At 43.2% G+C, this 20,997-nt stretch overlaps 1 protein-coding gene across 8 annotated transcripts in view; it reads right to left on the bottom strand.

The window, feature by feature from the left end:
- FOXP1 (forkhead box P1) overlaps positions 1 to 20,997 on the bottom strand; it is a 622,410-nt gene that overhangs the window by 108,532 nt on the left and 492,881 nt on the right. The window lies entirely within an intron of this gene.

Below are 20,997 nucleotides of genomic sequence, written 5' to 3'. Positions count from 1 at the left end.
CCATGAATCAGTAGAGTTCTGACTCTTAAAAGAGACAAGAGACAAGGCCCTCCTCCTTCGGTAGGGGCTGGCAGGGCCCCAAAGACAGGAAATAAAAATATAGGAAGTTCTCTCCAACCAAGGCACAGTGAGAGAGGAGAAATACTCATTTCAAAATCCACATGTCATTTTTTTCAATGGTATTAAAATTCCTTACAGATTTAATGTCTGTGAACAACATCAGGGTCCCCTTTAAAGAGGCAATGCTTTTTTTTTTTAAGACATTCTTTAAGAGACATACGTAAAACTCAAGGATGCTTTTACAAGTTGGACTACCTTCTTGGCAGGTTAGTGTTTAAAAGCTGATTGTCTCCAGGAACATCCAAACAACAAACAAACAAACAACAAATATTACAGACGCTTGTGACCCAGCTGTGGAGACGAGCCTTGCACAAAATAATTAGAGAGTGATGCAACGTGGTGGTTACACAAGTACTAAATTGCATGATGGTGGCATTAAGCACCCTGAGACCGCAGAGCAGGGGGAGATGAGTGGAGCAGGAGAGGTTCGGAGGCCCCATGGGGAGCTGGTGTTTAGGGGACTGATGTCTGGGGCAAGGCGGGAGGTGACAGCATAAAGAGGGAAGTGGCCTAGCATATGCAGAGGCCACCTGGGGCCCTTCCCACCCTCTCTCCAAACATGACAGGGTGACTCAGAGACTACTTCTAGGCAAGGAAATGTACCATCAGAGATAAACCTGGATAAGCTTTATATGCCCAGGTCACTTCGTTAATTCTGGGCTCTCAAGATCCATTTCCATCTGGTCCTGTCTAGCTGCCCCATGCCTGAGATTCTGTGAGAACCAGAGCTTTCCATGGCTGGAAAACAACAGAATGTTAAAAGCTACAGTGACTTAGGAGACTGACTTAATGCCATTCATTTATTTTATGACTGCCAGGTCATTCTGGAAAGGCTGGATCAGAAAGGCAAAAAAAAAAAAAAGAAAAGAAAATAATTAAAAACAGTAGCATTTGCATGTTCAATTGGGGGACTTTTAGAAGAGTCTGGATTGAGGGGCGGGCTTTAGAATGGGTTACTCCGACACAGGGGCTCACTGAGTTGTCACAACTTGAACAGAAATTGCAATCTCCATTTAAGGAGGAAGCTGCAGTTGAGGAAGGCAAAGTGATTTTTTATTTTTATTTTTTAAAGAATCAAATATACCTAGCTCCACGGACCACAAGGGGAACAGGACACTGAACAGTCCCAGAAAAAGAGAGGCGGTGATATTATAAAGTGAACACCTGAGAGGGGCGGGGGAAGAGTTAATGTTTAAGGAAGAGTGAAGGAAATGCTAAATGCTGCACTTAAAAATATTTTTGATGCCCACATCCTAACACCCACAACAGATACAGCCCTTGTTCAGACACCACATATTAAGAAACCTGTCAGTTGCTAAATGAGTCCATTGTGCAGCTGGCTGTGTACTTAAGGACAGATTACTGTGATCCCACACCAAACTCTAACCACCAAATAACACACCTGGGACTCAAATCATGTATTATATTTGGTTCTGTGAGCCTTGGCCCTGAACACAGAAGAAGTGAAAGGTTTTACTGCCCATTCAGAGCTGAGAATGGAGAGCAGAGGTATTGAAGGAAGGGTCGGAAGCAGCGTCTCGTCAGGACGTCACTCCCAGGTTCTGATGGACGGCATAGCGGTGGAGGAAACAGCAGCCACACTGCCAGGCCCACGTGGTCCTAAGCACCAACTGAGGCCCTGCTTTGCCAGAAACTGCTTGGCAATAATCAGAAGAAGGGCATGTAACTGGACACTGGCTCACATATTTCTAGCAACCCTGAGAGCAACACGCCTCCTCAGATCAAGTCAGTTATGTCTACCAGGAAGGAATTATCGCCAGATAGTCCCTGCAAGAGGGAATAAAATAAAAACTGATAAATAATTCGATGGGTTGGAAAAATTATTGGCCACACCACCCAGGTAGGGATCCCCAGCCAGGGATCAAACCCATACCTTCTGTGGGAGAAGCGAGAAGTCCTATCCACTGGACAGCCAGGGAATTCTGAGGGGCCAACTTCTTAATTCCCCATCTTCTTCCAGACAACCCTTGCTTGAACACTTATTTCCTTTTTCTTTTCCAGTTACTTTCATGGAGCACCCAGAACATATTCAGAGATGACAGAACTTAAAGAGACTGAACCGACTGATTCTGTTGCTCTAGGAGAAAATGCAGAAACGACAGGAACACAAAATCGTATGCCCTCGCTCCAGGATGGGCTTCCTGACCTGCCCAGGGAAGAGAAGTCTCTCCAGAGAAGCCTGGGTTTAGTATTTCTCATGTCTCCAAAGACCACCAACTGTCAGCCAATTAGAGAAACTAAATTGCAACAGCCATGCCTGATTCCTGAGATTTGGGCATTTGTCTCCAAGGACCTGCCATTCCTTCTTGATTTAAGTGGTGCTTTTACTTAAAAATATAAATTAATACATCATCCATCTCCAGGGAGCAAAGGTGGTTAGCTCCATATTGATATTGTTTATGTCATTGTTATGTCTGTATGGATAGTGAAAGCAATTATGTTTTCTTCTGCTCTCCTTTGGCCAAGGGAAAAGACGGTGAGTTCTCACTCTTGCATAGGAGTTTAAATTTCTCTCCCTGACATCCTCTAAACTGCCATGAGCATCTCCATTTAATGCAACATTTTATTATGCAATTGTTCCTAGTTTAATTTCCTAGATACACCCCCTGACACGTCAACATTCAGGTAACTTAAGAATATGATGAGCACATAAGGTACAGAAAACATTTACCACCCTCTCCAAAAAAAAAAATCCCTCACTTGAAATGTAAAGATATTCATAGATTGTCACTGGTAAGCAAAATCATGTCTGGAAAAAAAAATGGCCAACATCTACTGCAAACGCTGCATCTGATTGACAGCAACAAATCAATCTCTTTCATTTGTGCTCAAACTATAATATAATCTCTTGTTTTAATATAATGTACAGTGTATCTGAACAGCTTCCCTGGTGGCTCAGTGGTAAAGAATCCATCTGCCAAAGCAGGAGACACCGGTTCAATCCTTGGGTTGGGAAGATCCCCTGGAGGAGGAAAGGGCAACCACTCCAGTAGTCTTGCCTGGAAAATGTCATGGACAGAGGAGCCTGGTGGGCTATGGTCCATGGGGTCATGGAAGAGTTGGATGCAACTTAGCAACTAAACAACAACAAAAAAACAATGTATTACTGGACTGCTTCTACCATAAGATTAGAACTGATTACACCAAGTTGCTCAAAAGTTTCAAAAAGGGACATGTTTCAGGGCAGGAGGGCATTTCCCAAAGAGCTTCATCCTTCAGGCATCAGGAAGGAAGAATCACTGTTGCCATCAAGCAGGAATCCTTATGTCCCCTCCCAAGAGTGACAGGGTTGATGACACCCACATGCAAACTCTCGATTTTAGGCATAAGCAGGACTGGGTCACTGAAGGGGAAAAGAAGACATGGCTCTCGGGCGATGACGTGATATTTGAGTATTTTTTTATACGTTTCATTATGTAGAAATCGCTGAGTATCACTTCAAGGCACTGGCCACCTCTAGGCAGGAAAGTCAGTTTTTCCGGAGACCAGAGGTGTACAGCAGGCCTGCAGAGAGGCAGAGGGAGCATGTTCCATCCTGCCCTCCGAACAATGCTCGCAGGTCTCCCTCCCAGGTCACGCCACCCTCCTGTGACCCTAGGCTGGCACACCCTGCTGTCCAAACCTTCTTTACGTCTGCCCTCTGCTGGTAAGCTTGCCAGGACCAGGATATTTTTGACTACCTCAACTTATTTCAAAGACAATTTTTAAAAACTGGAGAGAGAAAGGCCATGCAATGAACTATTAACTGGAATATATAAATTAAGATACTTAAAAAAATGGGGAGGAGGGGGTGCCCTGGGTGAAATATGGCACTTCCAGTGTAAAAATGCACATCCGTCTACTCTATTGCCGGCTGGCTCGGAGCACAGGAGTGCCAAACTCTATATTTTAGCTCGCCTAAGAGAACAACCTGTATTACTGCCAGGCATCTTGCCTTCTCTTTTGCTCCCTCTCCGGGGAGAGGTATGTCAGTGCATTTTCAATAAAACACCTTCTTAGCAGTAAAGGGCCACTGTTCCCATTTCAGTGGTCCCTAAGGTTTCATGATACAGTATATTTAGCTGGCTCACGGCTCAACTTTTCCTCTGGCATTCGTAAGACTCATATAAAAGGAAGCGGGGGATAGGGGTGGGTGGGTGGAGAAGAACCTTCGTGTCTATCCTTTGTTTAAGTAAGACAACAGTTAACTCTGAGATTGATGAGCTGGCACGAGTCCCACCCCCCCCAACAACAGGATGTGCTCCCAGGCCCGATCCCCAAGACAGGTGCCCTGGTGTGCGGGCCAGGCAGGCAGGGAGGAGGACTCTGGGCATTGGGAGAATTTCTGTGGCAGTGAGCAAGGCTTGAACGAGGCACCCCCTGTCAGTATCAACGGGAAGCACGAGGCCTTATAAATCCCTGCATCCCATTTCAAAAATATATCTCCAAGATGGGCAGATGCAGCTTAGCAGATGCAACCTCGGAAGCATTCAGGAAGTAGCGCTCTTGACGGCGCTTTAGATGCTGAGTAAATGCTCTTAAAAAGAACACCCAATCCAGCCGACGATAAATCTTACACCGGGGAAGCCCGCGCAGGGCTGTGGAATCCCCTCCAAAGATAATTACCTTCCACACTGTGTGGCATAGAAACGGCTACACAGAAAATCTTTTCTATGGCTTTTCTTTCCTTAATAGTCACTGATTACACACACACAACTCTACCTTTAATAGAAACCATATAAAAATTCAAAGATTTGCCTTCTCTCCTAGAGGAAAGTGATGAGGCCAGTTCTTGGCAGGGGCAGGGATGGAAGAGGGAGATTGGGAAGAGAGGAGATGTGTAAGGGTCCAGGGGCAGAGGCTGAGGCAGGACATTAAGGTCCAAGCCCTTTTGCATCCACTTCCCACTCTTTGAAGGTTCAGGGAGTTCCCCAAACAATTTCAAACTGGGACTCTCCCATTGGCCCCTAAAAGGTAAGCAAATCTCTTCTAGTCCAGAGCAGCCTCAAGTGGTCTATTTAAGCCTGAGATGATGCAGGAATATTAGACAGGACGCTGGGGTCTACTAAAGACTTTGCATGAGCTCACATGCAATTGTGGGCACATCACCTCACCTCTATGAGACTTCATATTTCACCTAAACAAAAAGGAAGATGGCTAAGATACTCTCCATGTTTTCTTTAGTAATAATGACAACAATGATTGCAATTAACTACTCATTACGTGTCCGGTACACATTTTACCCTAGCAGAGGACTAATTTCTGGGTGCCTTTTAGCTTACAATTAATGTCATAAATAAAACTACCAAGAGTATAGTTTAAAAATATAAACAGGATCTGAGAGCTCTGGAATCTTGGACACTGTCGTGTCAACAGAAAAACAGGGAACAAAGGGAGGGAAAAGATGTTTTTTCGGAAAACAACTCAAAAGCTCTTCTTCTGATCCTCTCTAGGTCACAAACCCTATGAAACACCAACAACTCGTGGTCCACTGAGTAAGTCACTAACAAGCTTTAGGACTTGCTGAATTAAGTTGGGGCCTTACAGGATGGGCTAAAACCGCCTGACTTTCACACATGTTTATCTCGTCTGTCCTTGTGACTTTTTTCCTCTTCTTTAACCATCAAAGCTGTCTCTTTGCATTACGCCTGCTCCCTCTAAAACTATTTTCTCTGAATTTCTGGTCCAACCTCACAAGCCATTCACCTGATTCTCTTTGCTTTGTATCAGAAAGGAGACAGGAAAGCATTATGCGCCAGGTAACTACTGGTGAGGGCTGGCATTTCCGTCTCAAGTTGAAGCCCCAGATAAAGTTTGGGCTGGATGAAGAAAGAAATTTGCAAGGAAGCATAGCATCCCAGAGATGTTAGATTCTTTCTGAGATCTAGTGAGTCTCATCTTAAGAAAATGCATACAGAAGCGCATACAGTCCAGCCAGCAGGCCTATTATTTACTTTTTAGTGTTTTAAATGGCATTTCATTCCTCGTGAGGAAAAGCAATAGAGAAGCAGGAAGCTTTCAGGTCATACAGAACTTTGTTCTCTTCAGACAAATAAGGTATTGTGTGTTTGAACAATAGGAGGAATGTCTAATTGATCTTAATTAAATTCAGTGATGTCCAATTTTTGAGATGGGTCAAGACACATCTATGTAATGTCACAACCCAACAGGCCAGACCTCTGGAATCAGGGAGCTCGTGGTGCACTGTTTTCTGACGCTCTTTCTTATCCATTCTCCATCCCATTGCCCTGCCAACCTGTTCTGCCCTCCAGCTTTCTTCTCTGCCTCATGCAACTCCTGCCTGCTTCCCGGTTTGGCACATACTCCCTTGCTCTGGCCAGCCTTCTGAAATGGCGAGGCCCCACCGTATACTCCCTCATCATTGTCATGATTACCTACCAAACAGCAATCCTATTATATACATATGGAGGAGGTTCCCTGGATTTGCTGTGTGAAAGATGTGGGTTTGCATCCAATCTTCTCTATTAACCAGCAAACTAGGTAAATCACAAAAGTCCATTTTGTATGTATTTCCTCATCTGTAAAGTGGGGGCAATTCTCTGTCTCTCAGTGGTTGTTTCTTTTAGTATTTTCTGAGGTGGGAAGGTGTCTATTTTTAAACTCAGTTTCCCTGATCCGAGAGCACTGGTGTGGGTCTTTGATCTGATGCCTGGAGAGCACTTGGCCACAAGTGTCTGGCCCAGCAGCCTCTCTGATGGTAGCACGTGTCAGGGGACTCATCTGAGGTCACTGGGCTGGTGGATGAAAGAGGCGGGGTGTGACTCTCCCCTCTAGAGCTCAACCCTGCATTAGAGAATTTCTGGCTTCCTGGTTACAGAGCTCAGGTGACTTTGAGATAAGAGCTAAGAAAACAAAACCCAAAGCCAGTCATGATCAAGAAGGTGCTGGGAATAGTGTAAAGAGCCTGCCAGTTACAAATTAGGAGGTACGGACCAGGGCCTCGGAACAGGGGTTGACAAACGAAGGGAAAATGAGGAAAGGGTGGTGCCTAGTAACAGGATGGCCAAGAAATGGAACAAATATTTAATGAGAGGTCATGATGAGTTTGGCACTTTCCATAATATCTCTTAATGCTTAAAACAGCCCTATGAAAGAGGTTATTGTGCCCACTTAACAGAAGAAGAAACTGAGGCTCTCAGTTAATATCTCACAGCTAGTAAGGAGGGTGGGGCTTGAGTGACTCCAAAACAAGGCTTCCGTACCATATGCTAAGCTGGAGACCAGGCTGGTGTCTAGAACTAGGTGTGGAAGAACAGAGGCGGGTCCATTTCTACTCACTTAGAAAACTCACGCGACCAAGAGTGAACCTGAAATAATACAAAGGTAAAATGCTGATACCCTCTTTGTTTCTTACGTGAATCCACAGCGACAAACTCAGCTGACCACATGAAGGTGAAACTGGGCCTGAATCTGCTGGCAGCCACAACCAGGCCAGGGAGGAGAGGCAGTGGGAACAGGGCTCGCGCTTTCTCGAGTTACTTCTTGATTAAAGAGTTCCTCACACTGCCACCTCCTCTGCTGAGGAGAGACACACAGACAGACAGGCAGACACTCTCCTCTTCATCTTGTCTAAGATGTCACTGGGCAAAAGGCAGTGTGCCAGCAGTCCTAGCCTGGATGGTACCCGAGCTCTCCTGGCATCAGTGTCTTAGATGTAAAGACGGAACAGTGCCGTGTTGGGGCTTGTGTTGTCCCTGGACATAAAAGGCCCACAGACACTTTCCTATAGAAGGGTTCTCATGCTGGCTGCACCACTTCCTGACTGTACTTTCAGTAAATTTTTCATGTCTAAGTGCCTCAGTTTCTACATCTATAAAAGGATCTAAGCCTAGTAATTCCCCCAGAGGGTCAGGATCAAATGAGTTAAAATGGGTCAATGCCTGGCATACTGGAAGCACTTAAATGTGTCCTAACACAATTCTTATTGTTACAAACTGCTTTTCCTTCAACCTCTTCCTTTTGCTATGATGAAATGTTAGAAGGCAAAATGGTTTTTCACTCTTGTTGATTTCTTATTTTTCTGTGATGGAGGTAGTTTCGATCCTAACTCCAAAATTTAACTAAGCAGTAGCTGTTTCATCCAGTGAACCTCAACAGTGGGAGAAGACATTTGGTCATCTTGTTTTGTTTTTAAATTCAAGGTCATGAGGCAGCCCCTCTTTTAGCTTCAGGTTGCCCAGTAGGCCAGAACCACCAGCCAGGTCATCGCTCGGGTATGTGAAGGAGTCTAGTGATTTCTTAAATGAATTCTCAAGGATCCACTGGGAATATCAAAGGAGGGATTTGCCCTAAGTGCTGAGAACATAGAGGCTGGCCAACATGAGGCACAATTAATGGAACCCTCTGCCTATGTTTGGATAATATTTTGCTACTCTTGTCTCTGGGAAGGAAAGCATTTGGTAGAACCCTAGCCACCACAGCCCCAGAGAGGACTTGGCTTACACCCAAACAGATGCTCTTTGACCTAATGAGCTAATTTCAAGCTTCTTTTCAAAGCTTCCAACATCTATACTACCCAAGGCAAGGTACAGAATTCCCTTAGTGCTCTCAGAGCACGTGGCGTGGCATCAGCCATCATTTGCACAATGGAAAAAAAGAGAGAGACACACACATGGCGGGGGCAGAGAAAGGGGGCTCCCTCCCTGGCTTTAGGGAATAAGGGGGCCTTTCAAATAAGATAAGGATTATGCTGCAAATTTAAGGATAATGGTGTGACTTGGTAGTTGGGTGGGCAAGTAGGAAGAATATATATACTACTGGGAAGAGTGTATACACATATCCACATGGGAGAAACCAAGAACTAGTAACACTGAGGAACTGGGAGGTCCTTAGCAAGGCTGGCACAATTATAATTCCTGCTATATCTCCCTTTCTTTGATATCAAAGGGCTTTTCTTTTTTTTCCCAATTTCGCCCATATTTCCCATCTGAAAAGCACTTCAGTTTTGTGATGGAGTGACCTCACATACAAAAAAATAAAAATAAAAGAGTTTATATAGAACAATCGATCAATCAATGTTTGAAAGTTTAGAAAAGACAAACTGAAGAGAAACTATGATTCAAGGATTACACAAACTGCTTTACATTTTATAGCTGAATAAATTCAAGTCACTAAGTTCAATACAACTGTACCTACAACAATACAACTGAAGGTAGACAGTGATTCATATTTTTTTAAAAAATCATCCATCTTCCATTTGTCTTGCTAATTTTGTCAAATGAAAAGAATCCTGAATGAAGATAAGGCTGGAAGGGCGGGAAAAGCAATTTCCTGAGCTGCTGCCAACACCAGACACCCTGAAAAGGATGTTCGTTGCTCAAGGCTTCCCTTCATTTGGCTCTGCTTCTGGAGGTTCTTGCCTGATGCAGGAAAAAGCTGAGAGAAAGGCCTCAGCTTACATGTCACTGGGGCCATGGAGCAGTCACCAACAGTGGCAACTTAACCTTTCTCTTCAGAAGCAGAAGACCCAGTGCTGGCAAGACCTTATTTTTCTTTGGTGGCCTGGATTCTGGAAATTGCGCACTTAGGTCCAAGCTCATTCCTAGGGATGATCTGATTTAACCCTGCACCATCATGACTTTGCCCCATCCTACCAGGGCCCCACACTGTCTTAGTTCTGTACTTCCCCTTAAAGTGCTTCCCAGGTGGCGCTAGTGGTAAGGAACCTGCCTACCAAAGCAGGGGACCCAAGAGAGGATGTCGGGTCCCTGGGTGGGGAAGATCCCCTGGAGAAGGGAACGGCAATGCACTCCAGTATTCTTGTCTGCAGGATTCCATGGACAGAGGAGCCTGGCAGGCTACAGTCCCTGGGGTCGGACACAATTGAGCACACACGCACACACGTACTAGGCCTTCTGCTCTGGTCTGCCCTGGCCGCCTTCAAGTGCAGCATCCAGAAATAAGCACAGCAGGCCAAGTGTCACCTGTCCTTCAAGGAGGACAGAGCCTTAAATTAATTCTTCACTGTGCTCCGAATGCAGCCAAGGGTCCTCGGGGCCCCTTCCCCGACCCAGCCCAGAGCACACTTGGGTCCTACTGGTTTTACAGTCATCCCTTGACTGACTATGACATTAGCCACTGATCAGTGAGAGCTCTCTGCTCTGCACTTGGGCAGGGGAATGGGCTATGTTATTCCCATGAAAGATCTTTTTCATTTTGATCCAAAATTTCAGCCTGCCGAGACTTTAGAAAACTGCAATTCTTCTGCTCAGAATATTAACTCTGCCTTAACTGTCTTCCACACACTCAATTTTTGTCATCTCTAAATTCATAGAGAATTGCCTCATCTCAGATGTAGGGTGGTCAGTTTTCTAAATGTGTGCATTCCATTATTTCACAACATCTAAACTGGAGTTGCTGCTGTTGAATTCGACAATTACCAAGATCAGTTTCACACTCGGGGTCATGCACATTTATCTGTGGTATCAGCACGTTCCAGACTGAGCACCATAGCAGACACAGTGTCAGCATCGCCCCCTCCTGTCCCCTTCATGTGGTACCCAACAGGGTGTCTGCATCTTAGTAGGTGCTTCACAGCCAAATGGTTTTCAATGCATAAATCAACAAACATTTGATTTATGCCACAATCCATTGAAGAGATGCTATGATTAATCTACATTTAACAGATGGGGAAACTGAGTTCTACAGAGTTAAGTAAATCACTCAGATTTAAGTACCCTGTTACCTAAAAACCAGCATTTAAAAATAAAACTTTGAAGCATTAAACAACTCGTGAAAGACATCCTAATTGCTCATTTCAGAGCAAGACACCCCACACTGGGTCTTGTGCCTCTTTTTCGTATGTTTCACTGGTACGTGTTGTTGGGGGGGGGGGGTGGCGGTGATCACACCTCCCGATCACCTCTCCCACCAGCTTTCTTTTTCTCTTTTCTGCAGAAACAGACGTGGCTACAGAAATTTCCAAATTAAAACTTGGCAATGCTTTCTATACTCTTGTTTCCTAAACCTATAAATCAAAAGTGTCTAAACAGGTCATAAATGTACCTCGGCAATATAATGGGAAAAGTTCTGATTTATGGTGCCGGTGGAATAATTTTAAATAATTACATAAGAGTTTTGAAAAATGCAATTAACACCTTTAAAAGTTTTTTGAAATGAAAATGAATCTCTGGAGATGACTGTTACCATACATAACGATAGTCAGTTAAAAAATAAAAATAAAGCTACAAGATGCAACCGTGTCAAAACTATCCTATGGAGACAGAGTATAGGAGCTTTTATTTACAGTGGGAATTCACCAGCATGATCACATCAATACATGTTTGAACCCTGCCACCTTATCACACGCTAACACCACCATTAGCCTTTGTCATTACCGAGCATCAAAATTAAATCACCAAGTAAGCATCGTGTTGCTATTCAGCCCCAGCTGATGCCTCTCTCCCTCTGCACTGGTTTGACACATCCTACCACACTGTCCTTTGGAACACTTCACATCCTCCTACCTGCTCCTGCAAATCTGGCCAATGTTCTTTCCTTCCTCTTTCTCTTCATTTGTGATTCATCTCCTCCTTCAAAAACCAACCTTCCACAGATGAAGTCACTCCAAACATCTTTTCTTAACCCTAACTTCCCGGGTACCAAAGAACATCGTATCTCTGATTTCCTCCTTTACGCTTACCACCAAGCAGTAGTAGCTATAGTTTTTGGCTAACAATCCTCCCGCCTCATCCCTCACTCAATATTCTTCACTTTGACCCATCTCACAACACCCTGTCTGAAGCCTTGACCTCCATGTTCAACTCTGAAGTGGCAACAGAAGCCCATTTCAGATGAACCTGTCTTTTGAATCAAGTATACACTGCTTAACACTACCTGTTATTTCTTTCTAGATTTATCTTGGATTAGAAAACTAAAGATTGAAGCAGACCTTGACTTTCCTCAGGGTTCTTTCAGATTCAGTGGCCCAAAGTATCTCCCTAGTTCTTTCAGTCACCGGACGTAGCACACTCAGCAGCTACCCAGAGAGAAACTCTCAGCCATGTCCCGGCCACGAGAAAGAGGGAAAAAAAGACTTAGAATCATAGAAACTTTGACCTGGAACAGATTGAGAGATCATTTTAATCTCACCCCCTCATTTTCCAGATGAGAAAACTCATGCCCAGGAAGGAAAAATGACTAGCCAAAGGTCATGCATCTGAGTGGTTACTGGCAGAACCGACACCAGAACCGAAAACTTTTGACTGCTAATTAAGCATTCTTTCCATTGCCTCATACCACCTGGCAGGGAGATGCATGAGGAACCACCGAAACTGGAAAAATCAGCCTCCAGCACGACACTCTTCTCTGATCTGGGGACAGTGGTCTTTCTGTATTTATTGGAATGACCAGTACTTTTTAAACTACAAATTATGAATGGAAAATAAACAATCATTACCAACCAAAGGCACAGAAAATCAAGACAACTTCCACCGTTACCATCTAAAATCCACACAACTCTACTTGACCATTAATCTAGAGCTGAGCTAAAAGAGGAGATATTGGTCACATGTGGGTGTTTGTTTATATCAATTACAATAAAATAAAATTAAAAATTAAGTTCCTTGGTAACGTCAGCCTCTTGTGAAGTCTGTAATAGAGAATATGATTAGAAATTACCATATTGGACAGCAAAGATATAGAATATTTCTATCACTGTAGAAAATTCTATCAGATAATGCTGATACTCTAGAACATACCAGTCTATGAGATGAGTATAATATGGAAAACATCATACTGATGAATTCTAAGTTTGAAATATAGCCTTTTTTTTCCCCAGAACAAAGGGACTTGATAAAATATTCTAGGTTTTTGGTTTCTGATAGAAACTGAACCCTAGGAAATTTATTTACATGGCTCTCCCAAGCTTCACAAGCAGTTAGTCACAGGGTTGGGATTAAGTGTCAAGTTGCCCAACTCTTAGGGAAGTGATTTTTTTCCATTAAACTTGCTGACTGGCTGAAACTAACAATATGGTATGCTTCACCCTCTTTAAGATGACATGGGATAAAATATCTATGCAGCATCCACTCCACCATGTTTTCAAAGGACGACTGCGGTACAACAACTTAGACATCATAATTCTGGATCTTTGTGGTTTTAATGGAGCCAAGCTATCCAGGGTAATCTGAAGGTGAGAACAGGACTCACCTGTGTCGTCAATCAGCATACTCCCGACCCCGGACCATAGTGACCAGTTCACGCACAGATGACTCAAGTCATTTGGTCAATTCAGAGGCTCTTGTTGGAATTACTGGGCAAGAGATATGAGTTTTCTGCAGGGGCTGCTCAACTGTAAATATGTCAGTCTGGGGCTCCTATGAGCCATCTTGTCTCAGCGGAGAGGAGAATCTAACAAAGCATGACGCCAACATAGAAAGAAAGCAGAACAAAAAATGGAGCTAGACCAAGTCCTGGTGACAATTATTTGAGTGCCTGGTCCCAGCTGTGTCTGAGACCAGGCTAAACCTTGAACTTTCAAGTTCTGTGGTCCAAGAGACTTTTCCCCCATTGCCAGCCAGTCTAAGTTGGGTTTTGACATTTGCACATGACTAATACAGGTACTTCTCTCCTCAAAGAGATTAACAAGTAATTGTGTTAATATCTCCAATCAACCTTGAAAAGCACAGCAAGAGGGAAACACCAAATTATGAAGCACATGATAGCAGCAGCAAATCTTGGTCCATGTGATGCCATTCTGGGAGGGATTCCCCACGTCAGCCCCAAGTACACTCACGCTGTCCCAGTCATGGATCAATCACGAAGTTTCAATTCGCCATATGTGCATCTTTCTTTCAATCACCCAAATTTGCAAGTTTCTTATCAGGTGGGCCTGCCACTTCACTTTAAAATTCAATAAAGTGTCTTCTATTCACAAGCCCTGGGAATTTCTTCAAGACATTTTACCATATTAAAAACACAAAAAACAAAGAAATCCTCATCCCCCACCCCACCAAGGTCTCATGATGAAAGTACAATTCAGATTTCTTGGTCCAGTGGATTTTCACTCAAAACTCTTTTACTGTCCTTTCCCACAAACCCTGCAACGGCTCCTCAGTCCTGAATTCAACATTAAAGTTTCTCTTTTTTTCTAGGTCCAGTGTGTCAAACTAAGACAACCATACTTTTTTTTCGGTCTGGCAATAAATGATTTAGGAAGCCTGTCAACAACTGCTTTAGTATCATCCACGTACAGATGGCCCTCCTTATCCACAGGTTCCTCATCTTCAGATTCAACCAACCATCAATAGACAATATTAAGGAAAAAAAATTCTAGAAAGTTCTAAAAAAGCAAAACATGAATTTGCCACATGCACGCAATAACTTACATGGCATTTACATTGTATTTTACAACTATTTGCATAGCATTTACATTCTATTAGGTATTAAAGTAATCTAGAGATGGTTTAAAGTATATAGGAGGATGTGAGTAGGTTATATGCAAATACTACACCATTTTACATAAGCGACTTGAATATACTCGGACTTTGGTATCCAAAGGGTCTTAGAACCAATCCTCAATGGAAACGGAGTGAGGATTGTATTTTGGGAGATATATTCTGTCTTTATGGGGCCCATTTCACAATGTCCACTGTGTAAGTTATATTGTTTGCAATCAGCTTCTGAGACCAGGCATATATTAAGATGATGGGCTTTTAATACATTAAGCTCCCTTTAAATAAAAGACTTTCCATTCTTCCTTATAAAGTGATTTTTAAAAAATTAATCAGTTTGAATATATGGATTTCAGGCATAAAATAGTTGTTCTCCATTAGTGGTTTATTTCATTTAATGATCCTTCTGTCCAGCTTATCAACAACTTAGAGCCACATTTTTTTCCTTCAATCCAGCTTCTTCACTTAACCTTATTAATATCTGGCATCCAAAATTTCATTTGTTTTCCTATTATTATCAAATTCTAGCCAAAGATGAATGAGGTTCTAGGATTTAAGGTTTTTACTAATAATATTAATAACAGCCTGGTGTCTTAAAGTCATCATAAACAAGCTCATCAAGTTCTGATGATATCATTGGTAACTTTTGTTAAGTGTGTGTCACATGCTAGGTGTCTCAGGCTGGATGCTTTCTGTTCCAATTTTCAAATGGTCCTTACCTCAAGCTTGTGAGATGAGCATCATCTATAGCCATTTCACTGACCCATGATCAAAAGTGAAAGCTTAAAGATCATGCTCAAGATCCCAGTGGCAGGTCAGGATTCAGACCTGTGCCTCTAAATCCAGACTAATTATTTTGATTGCACAGCCAACAATTGTAAAATTTGAATTAAAATATCAGTTTGAAATTATTCATAACTATATTCTTTGTAACCTTAAACCTGAAATCATATCTCATGTTGGCATTTGGCCTTTCCCATTGTCTGCCCCTGGGCAAGGGGGCAAAAAGCGGTCTCAGCTCTCTCTGGCTCTGCCCAGCAGTTACAGTTTAGCCACAGAGGATGGCTGATTAATTCCATATTGAAGAGATATGTGAGCCTTGCCTAGAAAGGAATCTTCTAATTCTTCATGTGACAATGTAATCTACCAATGTTGTTATTACACAATTTACTGAGAAAACAGTATGTAGAGGGACACTCTCAGTGTCATGCTAATTGTATCTTTGGAGAACCTGGAGTCGCTGTTGCATTTTCTAATCTTCCGCATCTATAGCTGGTCAAGAGATAAGAGCTGCAATCATAGACCAGATAAGCCATCTCCAATTTCACCGTCAGCCACTGAGAGGTACATTTGACAAAGCTCGAGTCTAATGAGAGGTAGGGATTGAAATCCTTAGTTCTGTCTTGCCAGACACTTTCCAAGAATGTCTCTCTTCTAAATCTTGAGCGATATCTAATGTGACCCTGGGCTGCCAACTCCTGCCGCAGAACAAAGCCGATAACCAACTGATGGAAGATGAAAAGCTATTTGCTTGATCCACCCCTTGCTTCCACTCCGGTCTACTTTCAAATGTAACACATTCAGCTGGAATTACAGGCTACCTCTCCACCCGGCACTGGGGCATGGAATCGATATATGCACAACCACGGAGCATAAACATTACAGAAAAATAATGGCTTTGGAAGCACGGGGCACCCTACCCCAACACAAGCTACACGTGTGTTCACAGATGGAAATGAACGGCTGTTTACCCTGAAGGGCCCATAAGAAAAATGCAGTCACCTTTACAGTAAAATGTAACTTAACTATTCAACATGCAAGAAACTGAAAGAGAGCCAGGAATGAAATCCAACAAAGCGCTCTTCTAGTTCCTTGGGTTTCTTATGGAGAGTTCAAGCCGCTCAAGAGCCATGCAGGCCCCTTATAACTCAACTGTATGGGCGGTGTGATCCCATCACCAAGGTGGGAAAGGTTCACAGGCTCAGTTCTCTGCTGCATGGGTCAGGGAAGAGAGTCTGTGTGACCCTGTATCCCGCCTCACTCAGGAGGCACGTTTCACAAAGCCAGAGTCGCATGGTGATTAATTGAACACAAGAAACAATACAGGTTTTTGTCTGGCAAAGGGTTATGCAACAGAGTAATGTCAACAGGCTCCAGCCACACCAGAGCACTTCTGACCATTTCCCGGATGCAACAAATAAGGGCAAGCATTCCTTGTTGGTGGCTCACACAATGACAACAAAAGCCATCCCAAGCTTCCTGTTGAGAGATGCCAGCAGGTATTGACACAAGCTTAAGAGTGTCTTTCTGAGACTTCTGTGGTTTAGCACTTTGTCAAAACAGGATACTATTTAAATTAAAAATTTACTGATTCAAGTTCAGAAAAACCCTGCTTTGCTGTTTTTATAACCAAATTCGTGGGTGGGGAAACTTTGACCTTTATTTTTTCTTTTCTTTTATGCCACCTTATATGGGGCTGAGAAGGTGCTATATTTAGCAAGCAAGTTTTGAGAAATAAGGTGTCTAAGCAAGATGACTATCACTTTCTATGAATTACTGTACATGTGAAATCATGGACTTGTTATATTATGCAAAAGCGACTCAAGTGAAACAAACAAAAATATCTGTTTGCATACGTAAGTTTTGTAAAAATCTTGGTGGGGACAAAAAGGGGAAATACACATCAACTCACCACAGCATACTGTGCTTCCCATGTGATTCTTGTTGAGCATGCAAAAGTATTTCTTTAGCGAAGAAGGCTAAGTCAGGACTACAAGACTACAGAGAACAGAGCCAGTGGTCAACCAGAAGCAGCACAGTGGTGACCACCTTAGTGCGGAAGTGGATAGCGCCTCCGTGAACTGTGGAAGCCTTGCCAAGCATGCTTCTGTCTAAGGGTCAGGGGCGGGGGGTGGGGAGCGGATTTTCCACCTGCTGCCCCCTCAATCTTAAATATTCTTCTTCTAGACACTCGCAAGACTCAGCTGAGGTCTCCACTCAAAGATCAGTTCCTCAAAGAGGTCTTGCCTGGCCGGTCAATCTACCATGGGAATCTCATCACCACTGTCTAGATCTTAATCAGGTTTGTTTTCTTAACAGCCTTCATCATCATCTGACATCTGGTGATTATTATTTTGCATATAGGTTTAATGTCCCACTAGAATGTCAGCTCCATGAGTTCAGGAACCCTGTCTGCTTTGCTTGACCCTTATGAAACACTGTCTAACCAAATACAGTTACCCAGTGATTTGTCAGAGGTTGGACAGAGAATCTTCTCACAGTCTATTCAAGAAGACTCCGCAAGAACTTCTTTCTCTTAACCTTCCATCTGACCACCTAACTACTAACAAAATCATTCTAATAACATCAGACCTCTAAGATACTGAAGCTGGAGAGGCCACTGGATGGAAATGCTAAACTTCTGATTCTGCCTTAAAATCACTATGCAATAATCTCCAAGCTCTCACCACTCTGAGAATACACAACCTCTCAATGTTCAAGGAGGAAAGAGTGGAGGAAATTTGGAGAATGTGACAAGTCTAATTCCTCGAACATCATGGTACAATTCATCTCTTCTTGAGTCAATTTTTCTTATTAGTCACAGGGAACTCTCTTAAGTGAAGTGAACGCCACTTTGGCTGATGACTTTGAACCAACAGGGCAACAGTTGGCCTTAACCCTTTGATTCTGTCCAAACCAGCTGAGGGATATGACGCATGACAAGCGCTACACTGGCTCACTTGGGCGATGACTCTCCATAGGATCAGCCCCAAATGCTCATCCGCTAGTATGCATGCTTTCTGTAGTCTTTTCCAACACTGGACCAGGGCTAGTCGGTGTGATGGATAAATACGGCAAAGGTAATAATAAGGGATTTCCAGAGCTAGGTCACAGAAGACTTGGATCATCCTGGGGGAAGCCGGCTGCCATGCTATGAGACTTTCAAGTGGCACTCTGGAGACATCTGCACCATGAGCACAGATGGCTTCCTGCTATGTGAACTGTCTCGGAAGCAGATCCTTCAGGCCCAGGGTAGCCCCAACCTCATAATTTTACCTGCAACCTCATGAGAGACCATGATTCAGAACCCCCATGAGCTACTCCCATATTTATGACCCAGAGAAAATGTGTGCAATAATAAATGTTACTACTGTGGCTTGAAGACACTAAGTTGTGCAGTTACACAGTAGCCAAACTTTATATGGGAAAAAAATGTATCATCCTGTCTGATCCACGCTTTTCTCCTGGAGGGAAATACACCCCCTGCCCCACCCTGGCATCATGGGAATCATTGCTATTTCAGAGCCCCAGGTAAGAACGTGAAGTTTCAGCTTTACGTGGGTAGCAGTTAGAGAAGACGTCACATTTACAGTCAGGATGCTCAGGGATAAGGAATCCAGAACTCCCAAATCCCTGAGCTCAAGGTGGCCAATGGCAGACAATCAAAGCCCTCCTGACTCTGGGATGGATCTATTAAAGGAGCGCCTGGCCCCTGGGAAGAAGGGGCTACAGGAGACAGATAGTTACTGAAGGGAACTGTGTAGCAGGCTCAAGTCCACAGTGAGGTGGGGAGGAGCAGTATTTCTGAGCTCCAGGTAACCAATGCCATGGAGAAATGCTACTCCAGCTTCTTTTTTTTTTTTTAAGGATAAGGAGTTATCCTTGGAGTCAAATCATTTTCCAGCTATCCTTGGAAAATGGAATTTTCATGGGAACCACTTCAGCATTTTTACCTTTGCAACTAACTCTACAAGATGTTCAACACTGTACAAATGAAACAGCGTCCAGCCTGCTGACCTGCAGTCTCTACTTGATTTCTTGCTTCCCACATTCTTCTCCTGTTCTAATTGAAACCTCAAATTTCCTACTTTCTATAATTTCCATTTCCTAAGCTTCTTCCACGTTTTCTTGGACAATTTCATGCTTTTTATTTTATTTTTTTTTAATTTCATGCTTTTTAAAACACGACCACCCTATTTGTATCTGAGTAGTCCTACTTGCTGTTAGAAAATATTTGTCCCTTTTGAAAATAAATGCAGTTAATAAATGTGGCAAAACAGAAGTGAAAGAACAAGCGTCTTGCAGGTGTGTGGAGAAGTGCCCTTGGGGGGAAAAGCGACAGGGCAATGAAGAGTGACAAATGAGTGAGTCCCCAGGGAAGCAAGTGAACTCTGACCAGAAGGCTTCCTCAGAAGACAACTTTAAAACCCATGCTTTGCTTCCCAACACATCAAGACCCAAGGAAAGGAAAAGTTACAAGGAAATCAGAGCACTCTCTGGTCCTGCCTGCAGACATGAAGCTATAAACTCAATGAGAATATATCTGGACAACTTCCTCCTTAGAGTGGAGAGGGGAATAGGAAGGGGTTGGGAAGGGAGGCGAATACGCATCACACATCTCTTTTCTCATCAGCAGGTGCAGCTAACTGTACCGTCACAAGGGAAGCAGGCCCCGGCACAGAGACCGACAGATGTGAACCTCCACTCAGCACAATCTTGTCTGGAGAAATCTTTAACCCACTGGGTGTATATGAAAGATCTGGAGACGATAATACATCCGTAACCATCCTAAAAGCAATTGCTCTGACATGCGTATTTTCAATCACAATCGCCACCCTGCCCATCGATCACTGTTGGAAAAAATCTTAGTGTTACATAAAATTCCAATTTGTTCCGTGCAGGGCAGTCGAGGGTCTCACAAGTGATGACTCAAGACTAACATCATAATCAAGACGGTAAGAGCACTGGCTACAAGGGTAAGTAACAGTCTGAGTGCCATGTGTCAGTTCTTTGCACGTAAATTCTTTAAACTTAATCCTCCAAAATAATCTGACAGTTGGATATTTCTACTTTATAGAAGAATTAAAGAAGTAAGCTAATCTGGACAAGGCCATATAGCAGGTACATGGTTTTTGAATTTGGGTATATCTGACTCTAGAGTCATAACAACTAAGTTTTGTTTTCTCACTGACACCTGAAGCTAAAGATTAAGGGTAATTCCAAGTTTCCACTAACCAATCCAAACAGTCAACCAATAAATTTAATTCTAATATTATTACTGCTATTAATCTAGGTGGACATATCACTACTCATTATATCACTGTTGATAAAACACAGACCTATAAACCTCATGCCTGGGAGGCAGGTGTGAGAAGCACAACTATGAACAGGTTTTAGAAGCAAAAAATGAAGTCCAAGGATTTGGTTTTTGGCAAAGCCAATAGGAAACCATGGTGTGTCAGTCTCTGCCCCTGAGAAAGGAGGCAAGAACAAGACCCTTGTGGGACCCTTAGAGCAACATCAGTGGAAAGTGAAGGTCACGTTCCTCCCCCTCAGACTGAGGAACGGAGGAGGCTAGGCTGTGGGACCAAAGCAAGCCTTCGATAGAAGGAAACTTTCAGAGGAAATGATTTAAGCTCTTTTGGTGAGAAGGGTATTTTTCAAATTCTCTTTTGAAGTTCTT

This window comes from Ovis canadensis, chromosome 19, assembly GCF_042477335.2.
Source record: "Ovis canadensis isolate MfBH-ARS-UI-01 breed Bighorn chromosome 19, ARS-UI_OviCan_v2, whole genome shotgun sequence".
In the NCBI taxonomy this organism is placed as follows: Eukaryota; Metazoa; Chordata; class Mammalia; order Artiodactyla; family Bovidae; genus Ovis; species Ovis canadensis.
This window is presented reverse-complemented; position numbering and strand designations above follow the sequence as displayed.